At 43.2% G+C, this 11,001-nt stretch overlaps 1 protein-coding gene and 1 pseudogene across 6 annotated transcripts in view; both read left to right on the top strand.

Annotated features, from left to right (window-relative positions):
* The window catches only part of LOC106587725 (cell migration-inducing and hyaluronan-binding protein), a 168,034-nt gene that overhangs the window by 37,224 nt on the left and 119,809 nt on the right, over positions 1–11,001 (top strand). The window lies entirely within an intron of this gene.
* On the top strand, positions 6,537–9,140 carry LOC106587776 (toll-like receptor 13; annotated as a pseudogene).

The raw sequence follows: 11,001 nt of genomic DNA, 5'->3' as shown, positions 1-11,001 counted from the left end.
TGTGTGTGTGTGTGTGTGTGTGTGTGTGTGTGTGTGTGTGTGTGTGTGTGTGTGTGTGTGTGTGTGTGTGTGTGTGTGTGTGTGTGTGTGTGTGTGTGTGTGTGTGTGTGTGTGTGTGTGTGTGTGTGTGTGTGTGTGTGTGTGTGCGTGTGTGTGTGTGTGTGTTTTTCTGATTCCCGTCAGACAGGCTGTGCCTTTTTGAGGGGCTTCAAATGTTACCCTCATTACCTGTGTGTGTGTTCCCTCATTCTCACAGAAAGTTATATCCCTCGGTCCCTACCTCCCTCTCTCAAGTTGACACACTCTTCCCTCGTAGTCACACAGAAATACATCTACGCCGTCGTTGTTACAGAAATACACCTACGCCGTCGATGTTACAGAAATACATCTACGCCGTCGTTGTTACAGAAATACATCTTGGCCCCGATGTTACAGAAATACATCTACGCCGTCGTTGTTACAGAAATACACCTACGCCGTCGTTGTTACAGAAATACATCTACGCCGTCGTTGTTACAGAAATACATCTACGCCGACGTTGTTACAGAAATACACCTACGCCGTCGTTGTTACAGAAATACACCTACGCCGTCTTTGTTACAGAAATACATCTATGCCGACGTTGTTACAGAAATACACCAACGCCGTTGTTACAGAAATACACCAACGCCGATGTTACACAAATACACCAACGCCGATGTTACAGAAATACACCTACGCCGATGTTACAGAAATACACCTACGCCGATGTTACAGAAATACACCTACACCGAAGTTGTTACAGAAATACACCTACGCCGTCGTTGTTACAGAAATACACCTACGCCGATGTTACAGAAATACACCTACGCCGAAGTTGTTACAGAAATACACCTACGCCGACGTTGTTACAGAAATACACCAACGCCGAAGTTGTTACAGAAATACACCTACGCCGATGTTACAGAAATACACGTACGCCGATGTTACAGAAATACACCTACACCGAAGTTGTTACAGAAATACACCTACGCCGTCGTTGTTACAGAAATACACCTACGCCGATGTTACAGAAATACACCTACGCCGACGTTGTTACAGAAATACACCTACGCCGTTGTTGTTTCAGAAATACACCTACGCCGACGTTGTTACAGAAATACACCAACGCCGAAGTTGTTACAGAAATACACCTACGCCGATGTTACAGAAATACACCTACGCCGACGTTGTTACAGAAATACACCTACGCCGTCGTTGTTACAGAAATACACCTACGCCGTTGTTGTTACAGAAATACATCTACGCCGTCGTTGTTTCAGAAATACACCTACGCCGTCGTTGTTTCAGAAATACACCTACGCCGTCGTTGTTACAGAAATACATCTTGGCCCCGATGTTACAGAAATACATCTACGCCGTCGTTGTTACAGAAACACATCTACGCCGACGTTGTTACAGAAATACACCTACGCCGTCGTTGTTACAGAAATACATCTACGCCGTCGTTGTTACGGAAATACATCTACGCCGTCGTTGTTACAGAAATACATCTACGCCGTCGTTGTTACAGAAATACATCTTGGCCCCGATGTTACAGAAATACATCTACGCCGTCGTTGTTACAGAAATACATCTTGGCCCCGATGTTACAGAAATACATCTACGCCGTCGTTGTTACAGAAATACACCTACGCCGTCGTTGTTTCAGAAATACATCTACGCCGTCGTTGTTACAGAAATACATCTACGCCGAAGTTGTTACAGAAATACACCTACGCCGAAGTTGTTACAGAAATACACCTACGCCGTCGTTGTTACAGAAATACACCTACGCCGATGTTACAGAAATACACCTACGCCGACGATGTTACAGAAATACACCTACGCCGACATTGTTACAGAAATACACCAACGCCGAAGTTGTTACAGAAATACACCTACGCCGAAGTTGTTACAGAAATACACCTACGCCGATGTTACAGAAATACACCTACGCCGAAGTTGTTACAGAAATACACCTACGCCGAAGTTGTTACAGAAATACACCTACGCCGACGTTGTTACAGAAATACACCTACGCCGAAGTTGTTACAGAAATACACCTACGCCGAAGTTGTTACAGAAATACACCTACGCCGAAGTTGTTACAGAAATACACCTACGCCGAAGTTGTTACAGAAATACACCTACGCCGATGTTACAGAAATACACCTACGCCGAAGTTGTTACAGAAATACACCTACGCCGAAGTTGTTACAGAAATACACCTACGCCGAAGTTGTTACAGAAATACTCTCTACATTGTGGGGGTCGGGGGTCACCTTTCTCTGACAAACACACAACATCTTTATACCCCATGTGAATGACATGTATTACCAGTCATCTGCATGACTCATGACTGTGCTAGCCCACTGAGCTAAAGCCTAGCTCACTCTCACCACCTCAGCTACACATACACAAGACACAAAACACACAGCTCAAAACACACAACACACAGCTCAAAACACACAACACACAGCTCAACACACACAGCTCAACACACGCAGCTCAACACACGCAGCTCAACACACGCAGCTCAACACACGCAGCTCAACACACGCAGCTCAACACACGCAACTCAACACACGCAGCTCAACACACGCAGCTCAACACACACAGCTCTACACACGCAGCTCAACGCACGCAGCTCAACGCACGCAGCTCAACGCACGCAGCTCAAAACACACAGCTCAAAACAGACAACACACAGCTCAACGCACGCAGCTCAACGCACGCAGCTCAACGCACGCAGCTCAACGCACGCAGCTCAAAACACGCAGCTCAAAACACACACAGCTCAAAACACGCAGCTCAAAACACACACAACACACAGCTCAAAACACGCAGCTCAAAACACGCAGCTCAAAACACGCAGCTCAAAACACGCAGCTCAAAACACGCAGCTCAAAACACACAGCTCAAAACACACAGCTCAAAACACACAGCTCAAAACAGACAACACACAGCTCAAAACACACAGCTCAACACACACAGCTCAAAACACACAGCTCAACACACAAACACAGCTCAAACATAGTTACATTACAGAAAGGGAGCAATGAAGGTTGTATAAGAAACCAGGATAACATTCTAAAATCCTGTTAGGGAAAACAACAGTCTGAGGACAGAAGGGGTCAGAGGTTAAATAATACTATTGACTAAGCTAGAAAGAAAGACTTTGCTCTTTGGAGTGCTGTAGACAATAATAGCTTTGGGATAATGCACTGTCAGAGTGACTAAGCTACCCCTGGGAAGCTACAGAAATTCTAGATTAGGGCAGACATTTTGATTGATTTATTGATTGGTTGTTTGGTGGGTTGCTTGATTTGCATGGACAAAGCTGCTGCACAGACACAGATATAGTTTGCGTCCCAAAGGCACCCTATTCCCTACATAGTGGACTACTTTTGACAAGTTCCCTTTGGGCTCTGGTAAAAAGTAATGCATTGTATAAGGATATAATACACCCCTTGTATGCATCCTATATTCTCCATATAGAGCCTAAAGGGAAATTCTCATTTTATTACCAAACCCTCAACATCTGGTGTTGGGCCCTAGCCAGAATACAGGCACTTTGATGCTGCTGTGTGTGTGTGTATTGCTGTGTGTGTGTGTGTGTGTGTGTGTGTGTGTGTGTGTGTGTGTGTGTGTGTGTGTGTGTGTGTGTGTGTGTGTGTGTGTGTGTGTGTGTGTGTGTGTGTGTGTGTGTGTGTGTGTGTGTGTGTGTCTGGCAACATCTGAAAGGCTCTTGTGAAGATGAATAGTAATAATAATGATGATGAGACAGTGTTCAGCACCTCTCTGTTGATGTATCCCTGAGCCAGCCCACACTCCCAGCCCCGCCAATAAAACCCAAGAGAGAGAGAATTGAGAATGCACACAGACACACATACATGCCGCATGAACACACACTCAGAGGAATGTCACGTGCCACCTTAATTGTGGACCAGCGGAGGGTGGATGGAATGATTAACACAGACACTGAAATCTTGAAGGCCAAGTGTTTCACCCCTCTTCTTCCCTTCTCTCTTTCTCTCACAGCCTTTATTTTTCATATTGAGACGATATTCTGATTTCCTGGCTGTGGGTGTCTGTGAGTATAACAGAACTCATATGGCAGGCCAAAACCTGAGAAGATTCCATGCAGGAAGTGCCCTGTCTGACAATTTGTTGTCCTTCTAGATTATCTTTATCAAAAATACAGCATCTCTGCTGTAACGTGACATTTTCTAAGGCTTCCATTGGCTCTCAGAAGGCGCCAGAAAGTGGATTGAGAGCTCTGCAGTCTCTGGGCTAAGTACAGCAGCTCTGTTTCTTACTGGCCTGTCTGGGGACAGTGACACTGGAGATGCGCGTTCATGTGAATTCTCAATTTTTTTCTTTCAGTCTTTGAATGAATACAATGTCGCCCGGTTGGAATATTATCGCTATTTTACGAGAAAAATCGCATAAAAATGTATTTTAAACAGCGTTTGACATGCTTCGAAGTACGGTAATGGAATATTTTGAATTTTGTTGTCACGAAATGCGCCCGCGCGTCACCTTTCGGATAGTTACCTGAACGCATGAACAAAACGGAGCTATTTCAATATAACTATGGATTATTTCGAACCAAACCAACATTTGTTGTTGAAGTAGAAGTCCTGGGAGTGCATTCTGACGAAGAACAGCAAAGGTAATCCAATTTTTCTTATAGTAAATCTGAGTTTGGTGAGCGCCAAACTTGGTGGGTGTCAAATTAGCTAGCCGTGATGGGCGGGCTATCTACTCAGAATATTGCAAAATGTGCTTTCGCCGAAAAGCTATTTTAAAATCTGACACCGCGATTGCATAAAGGAGTTTTGTATCTATAATTCTTAAAATAATTGTTATGTATTTTTTAAACGTTTATCGTGAGTAATTTAGTAAATTCACCGGAAGTTTGCGGTGGGTATGCTAGTTCTGAACATCACATGCTAATGTAAAAAGCAGTTTTTTGATATAAATATGAACTTTATTGAACAAAACATGCATGTATTGTATAACAAAATGTCCTAGGAGTGTCATCTGATGAAGATCATCAAAGGTTAGTGCTGCATTTAGCTGTGGTTTTGGTTTTTGTGACATATATGCATGCTTTGAAAATGGCTGTGTGATTTTTTTTGGGCAGGGTACTCTCCTGACATAATCTAATGTTTTGCTTTCGCTGTAAAGCCTTTTTGAAGTCTTGTCTTTAAAATGGTGTAAAATAGTCATATGTTTGAGAAATTGAAGTTATAGCATTTATGAGGTATTTGTATTTCGCGCCACACGATTCCACTGGCTGTTGACTAGGTGGGACGCAAGCGTCCAGCCTTGCCCAGGGAGGTTAAATCAGTCATTTCATTGTCTGCATAAAAGGACACACAGAAGAAACCTCAACAAATGCTTTTGGTGGTTAGTTTCAAAGCATCACAATAACAGTTTTTATTTATGTTAGCATTACGACTTCCATAGTGACTATTGTCATTTGAAGTTCGATGCCATCATGGCAGCCATTGAGATTTTAACTAAACTATAGTTGGCAGTCTGCTATAGTTGGCATGCTTTAGTTGGCAGTCTGATAATTTTTCCTCTCCCCTGGGGAATGAGAACAAGGACAAATAAGATGAACTTTTTTGAAAGGAACCTGTAGATCTTTAAAAATGACAATAATAACATTGGAAGAGAGATTGTAGCTAAAGCTAAAACCACTAGCCTGCTAAACATCTGTAGTCTGTTGGTTCCAGAAGGTAAGTAGTGCTGTGTTGGTTTTAATAATGACCTGTTGTTCCACCTCATGACTCCCATCAGATTAGACCAAGTATCACCCTGTGTGTGTATGTGGTGTGTGTCAGATCAGCCAATGGTAGACCAGCCGTGTGTGTGTGTGTGTGTGTGTGTCACATGCCATGTCTAATTCAGGCCATTACACAGTTCTAGTGCAGCTCCACAGAGGGCCCAATTAGAGTAGATTACATTACATTATTAAGGGGATGCTGGCCACTCCCTACATGGGTGTTAAAGTGCAGAAGTGTGTGTGTGTGTGTGTGTGTGTGTGTGTGTGTGTGTGTGTGTGTGTGTGTGTGTGTGTGTGTGTGTGTGTGTGTGTGTGTGTGTGTGTCAGATGTGAGGCCAGCCGTGTGTGTGTGTGTGGCCGCGTGTGTGCGTGTATCACCCCACACAAGGCCAGCCCCAGATGTGTAATCAATGCCAGACATAGATACTTAGAGTTCATCAGTCTGTGTTCTCCTACATGAACTTACTCTTAGTAGTAACAGTGACATAACTATTGTATGAAAACTACACAAACCATATGTTTTGTATAGTTTTTTGTATACAGCAGTTAGAATACAAACATGTAGAGAGTGGTGTGTGTGTGTGTGTGTGTGTGTGTGTGTGTGTGTGTGTGTGTGTGTGTGTGTGTGTGTGTGTGTGTGTGTGTGTGTGTGTGTGTGTGTGTGTGTGTGTGTGTGTGTGTGTGTGTGTGTGACCTGCTTCCAGACGACATCTGATAACTGTGTATGTCAGATATATAGGCCATGCTAACCACTACCTCACACATGGAGGAGGTGAGAAAGAGGTGAGTTAAAAAATAATCTTATCTGTGACCTGCAGTCTCTCTCAAAGTATCTTACAGTTAATAAAAAAAGACCAGGAAGAGATGCAAAAGCCATATATAGTAGACAGATGAAGAGAAGATGCACACAAATACAACATAGCTAACAGACACTGCAGTGGAACAACGGCGGTTCTTTATTCCATTGGACATCTAATCCCAACAACGCCTCATCCCATTGGACAGAGGAGCATTCTGAATATAAATCATCAATCTCATTGGACATTTGTTAACCAACCTACCACTCAGTCTACAGCTGTACAAAGCAACTGTCTGATTTGATATGCAGGATAGTCAATATGTCACAGTCATTGACGAACCTGCACTTTACATCAGAAGAGAGTCATTTTGAGACATCAGAACTGCTCTGACACCAACAGAGCTGTTTTTGAACTTCCTTATTTCGATTGTCTTCAAGAGGTGAGTTTTTCATTTCTTGACGCTCGCCGGTTAGAAAATGGAGCATTTGGAGCACTTGCCTTGCGTTACTTTCACATCACAAACATCACCTCAGAGCAGTTCTGTTTGATAAATCTGAAATGGCTGGATTTAAAATGCAATAAAATCTATTTAAGGGACATGGTAAACTGAGGTTCTTATACCTAGGTGATAACAGGATTTCTCAGATTACAGAGAACAGTTTCTTTGCCCTACACAGCTTGGAAACCCTAACGCTGAAAAATAACCCAGTCATAAACATCTGCATTCATCCACCTCACCTCCCTAAATGACATATATTTAGACTTTCCTCCTCCTCCTGGTGAGTCACAGACAAGTTCGAAATCTGACCCATATATTTGGTGTCTTCCCTCAAGGACTGACTCACATGAATATCAGCTCCTGGAGTACTCTCAACATCACCATCGACAGCACCCCAAAACAAGACTTTGCCGTTCAGCTCACCACCCCATCTAATGTGATTTTCCAAGACTGCTGGAGACCATTCTTCCAGTCAGTTGTCTACCTCATGACTATGACAGGATATCTCCTGTGTGGGTCTCACTTTGCTGCAAAGTACTTCACCTCCCTGCAGGAGTTTGAGTTCCAGTTTGAGTTCCAGTTGGTTTTCTCACCAGAGTTTGTGGACATGAGTGACCTGAACAGGCTTGTGCAGCTAAGGTGTCTGACGCTGATGAAAGTGGACCTCATCGTTCAGCCAGCTCTGGGCATCATGTTCCACAATCTGACCAGACTGGAGAGCGTGAACCTTATTGAATGTAGGATCCTCACTCTGGAGAAGGAGCTGAGCAGAGGCCTGAAGTCCCTAAGTGTGATTAAATGTCATGCTATAGTGGAATTCAGCATGTTGGACAGCCTTCCAGAGCCCCTCACCATCCTGAGGTTTATGGAGTTCTTTGGTCCTCACCTGCACTGCAGCTGTGATAATGCCTGGCTGGACAACTGGGCCAGGAGACAACAACATGTCCAGGTCATATTTTGGCTTGAGGGAGAGCTGGAGATGCAAAAATGAAAATGGTATCCAGAACTTCCGCAGGTACTCGGAGGCCCACTGTTCCCTGGATGTGCGTTTTGTCCTGTTCACCTGCACCTCCCTGGATCTGCTCCTCTTCATACTGGTGGTGCTGCTCCATCAGCTGGCTGGGGACTACCTGCTGGCCTTCTGCCACATTGCCCATAGTTGGCTAGAAGAGGCGGTGCAGAGGCCCAACCCCAGAGGGCGCTACCACTATGATGCCTTTATGTCATACAGTGGTAGAGACGAGCGCTGGGTGCTGGAGCAGCTGCTGCCGGGCCTTCTGCAGAGGGAGCCTCCCTTCCTGTGTCTCTGTCTGCACAGTAGGGACTTCCAGCTGGGGAAGGAAATCGTGGACAACAGCACAGACAGCCTCTACGGCAGCCACCACACTCTGTGTCTGGTGAGTCGTCACTACCTGCGCAGTAACTGGTGCTCCTTGGAGCTGCAACTGGCCACCTGTCATCTGCTGGTGGAACACACAGACATCCTTATCCTGGTCTTCCTGGAGGACATACCCCACTAGGCAGCTGTCTGCCCACCACCGCCTGGCCAGGCTGGCCAGGACCTACCTGGACTGGCCCCAGGACCCGGCTCTGCAGCCAGCCTTCTGGGACTGCCTGTGGACCAAATTGGCCCCTCCTGAACAACTCCCTGCACAGTAACACAACACATAGATAGGAATACATGTCAACCTGTCTACCATGGCAGGGGTATTCAATATTTATATACATAAACATTTTTGCTTTTGATGTTTTGTTCAGTACTATTATAATTAGTTTAATGTAATGTATACTCTATGACTTACCTAATACCAAACCTACAAACTAACTAGGGCTGAGATATTTGTGTTACTAACAAGTGCATTGCACAACCAACAATGCAGCTTTTCAAGGGCAATATCACAAACGTTCACAGCGATCACGTTCACGGTTAACTCTGCAGATGTAGGTTCAATTAGAAATTGCCTATGTTAACCTCTATGGGCTAGGTGGGACGTGACCAACCCACTCTATTCAACAGCCAGTGAAACAGCGTGGCGCGAAATACAAAACCTCAAAAATGCAATAATTTCAATTTTTCAAACATACGACTATTTTACATCATTTTAAAGATAAGACTCTCGTTAATCTAACCACATTGTCCAATTTCAAAAAGGCTTAATAACAGCAAAAGCAAAACATTAGATTATGTTAGGAGAGTACATAGACCAACATAATCACACAGCCATTTTCCAAGCAAGCATATATGTCACAAAAACCCACAACACAGCTACATGAAGCACTAACCTTTGATGATCTTCATCAGATGACACTCCTAGGACATTATGTTATACAATATATGTATGTTTTGTTCAATCAAGTTCATATTTATATCCAAAAACAGCTTTTTACATTGGCGTGTGATGTTCAGAACATGCATTCCCAACTTCCGGTGAATTTACTAAATTACTCATCATAAACGTTGACAAAATACATAACAATTATTTTAAGAATTATAGATACAGAACTCCTTTATGCAATCGCTATGTCAGATTTTAAAATAGCTTTTCGGCGAAAGCACATTTTTCAATATTCTGAGTACATAGCTCAGCCATCACGGCTAGCTATTTTGACACCCGCCAAGTTCGGAGCACACTAAACTCAGAATTAGTATTAGAAATATTGTATTACCTTTGCTGATCTTCGTCAGAATGCACTCCCAGGATGGCTACTTCCACAAGAAATGTTGTTTTGGTTCCAAATAATCCATAGTTATGTCCAAATACCTCCGTTTTGTTCGTGTGTTCAGGTCACTATCCAAAGGGTAGCGCATTTCGCGAGCGCATTTCGAGACAAAAAAATTCAAAATGTTCCATTACCATACTTAGAAGCATGTCAAACGCTGTTTAAAATACATTTTTATGGTATTTTTCTCATAAAATAGCGATAATATTCCAACCGGAAAATAGTGTATTCATTCAAAGAGGAAAAGAAAAAACAGCGTGCTCGCGGGAACGCGCATATCCAATCTCTTTGTCACCAGGCAGACCACTGAGAAACTGAGCTACTATACTCTGCCCAGAGACAGAAGACACCTCAATCCGCTTTCTGAAGGCTTTAGAGAGCCAATGGAAGCCTTAGAAAGTGCAACGTAACCACACAGACACTGTAGTTTTGATAGAGAATCAAAAGAAGAACTACAAATTCTCAGACAGTTGCTTGGAATTGTCTCAGGTTTTTGCATGCCATATGAGTTCTGTTATACTAACAGACACCATTCAAACAGTTTTAGAAACTTCAGAGTGTTTTCTATCTAAATCTACTAATAATATGCATATTCTCGTTTCTGGGCAAGAGTAGTAACCAGTTTAAATCGGGTATGTTTTTTATCCGTCCGTGGAAATACTGCCCCCTAGCCCAGACAGGTTAAGTGCTGTGTACTTGTTGAAAGTGCAACTGATTTGAATCCCGGCCTAGTTAACTACAGTGCCTTCAACAAGTATTCACACCCCTTGCCTTTTTCCACATTTTGTTGTTTTACAGCCTGAATTTAAAATTGATTAAATGGAGATTTTGTGTCACTGGCCTACACACAATAGCGCATAATCTCACAGTGTTATGTTATGAATTATGTTTACATATTAATTAAAAATAAAAAGGTGAAATGTCTTGAGTCAATAAGTAATCAACTCATTTGTTATGGCAAGCCTCACTCTGTGAAATAATAGTGTTTAACATGATTTTTGAAGGACTCCCTCATCTCTGTACTCCGCACATACAATTATCTGTAAGGTCCCTCAGTCGAGTAATCAATTTCAAACACAGGTTCAACTGTAAAGACCAGGGAGGTTTTGCAATGCCTTGCAAAGAAGCGCACATATTGGTAGAAGGGTAAAAATAAAAAAATC

Source organism: Salmo salar, chromosome ssa26 (genome assembly GCF_905237065.1).
Source record: "Salmo salar chromosome ssa26, Ssal_v3.1, whole genome shotgun sequence".
Lineage (NCBI taxonomy): Eukaryota > Metazoa > Chordata > Actinopteri > Salmoniformes > Salmonidae > Salmo > Salmo salar.
Note: the sequence above shows the minus strand (reverse complement) of the source record. Positions and strands in the feature narration are given on the sequence as shown.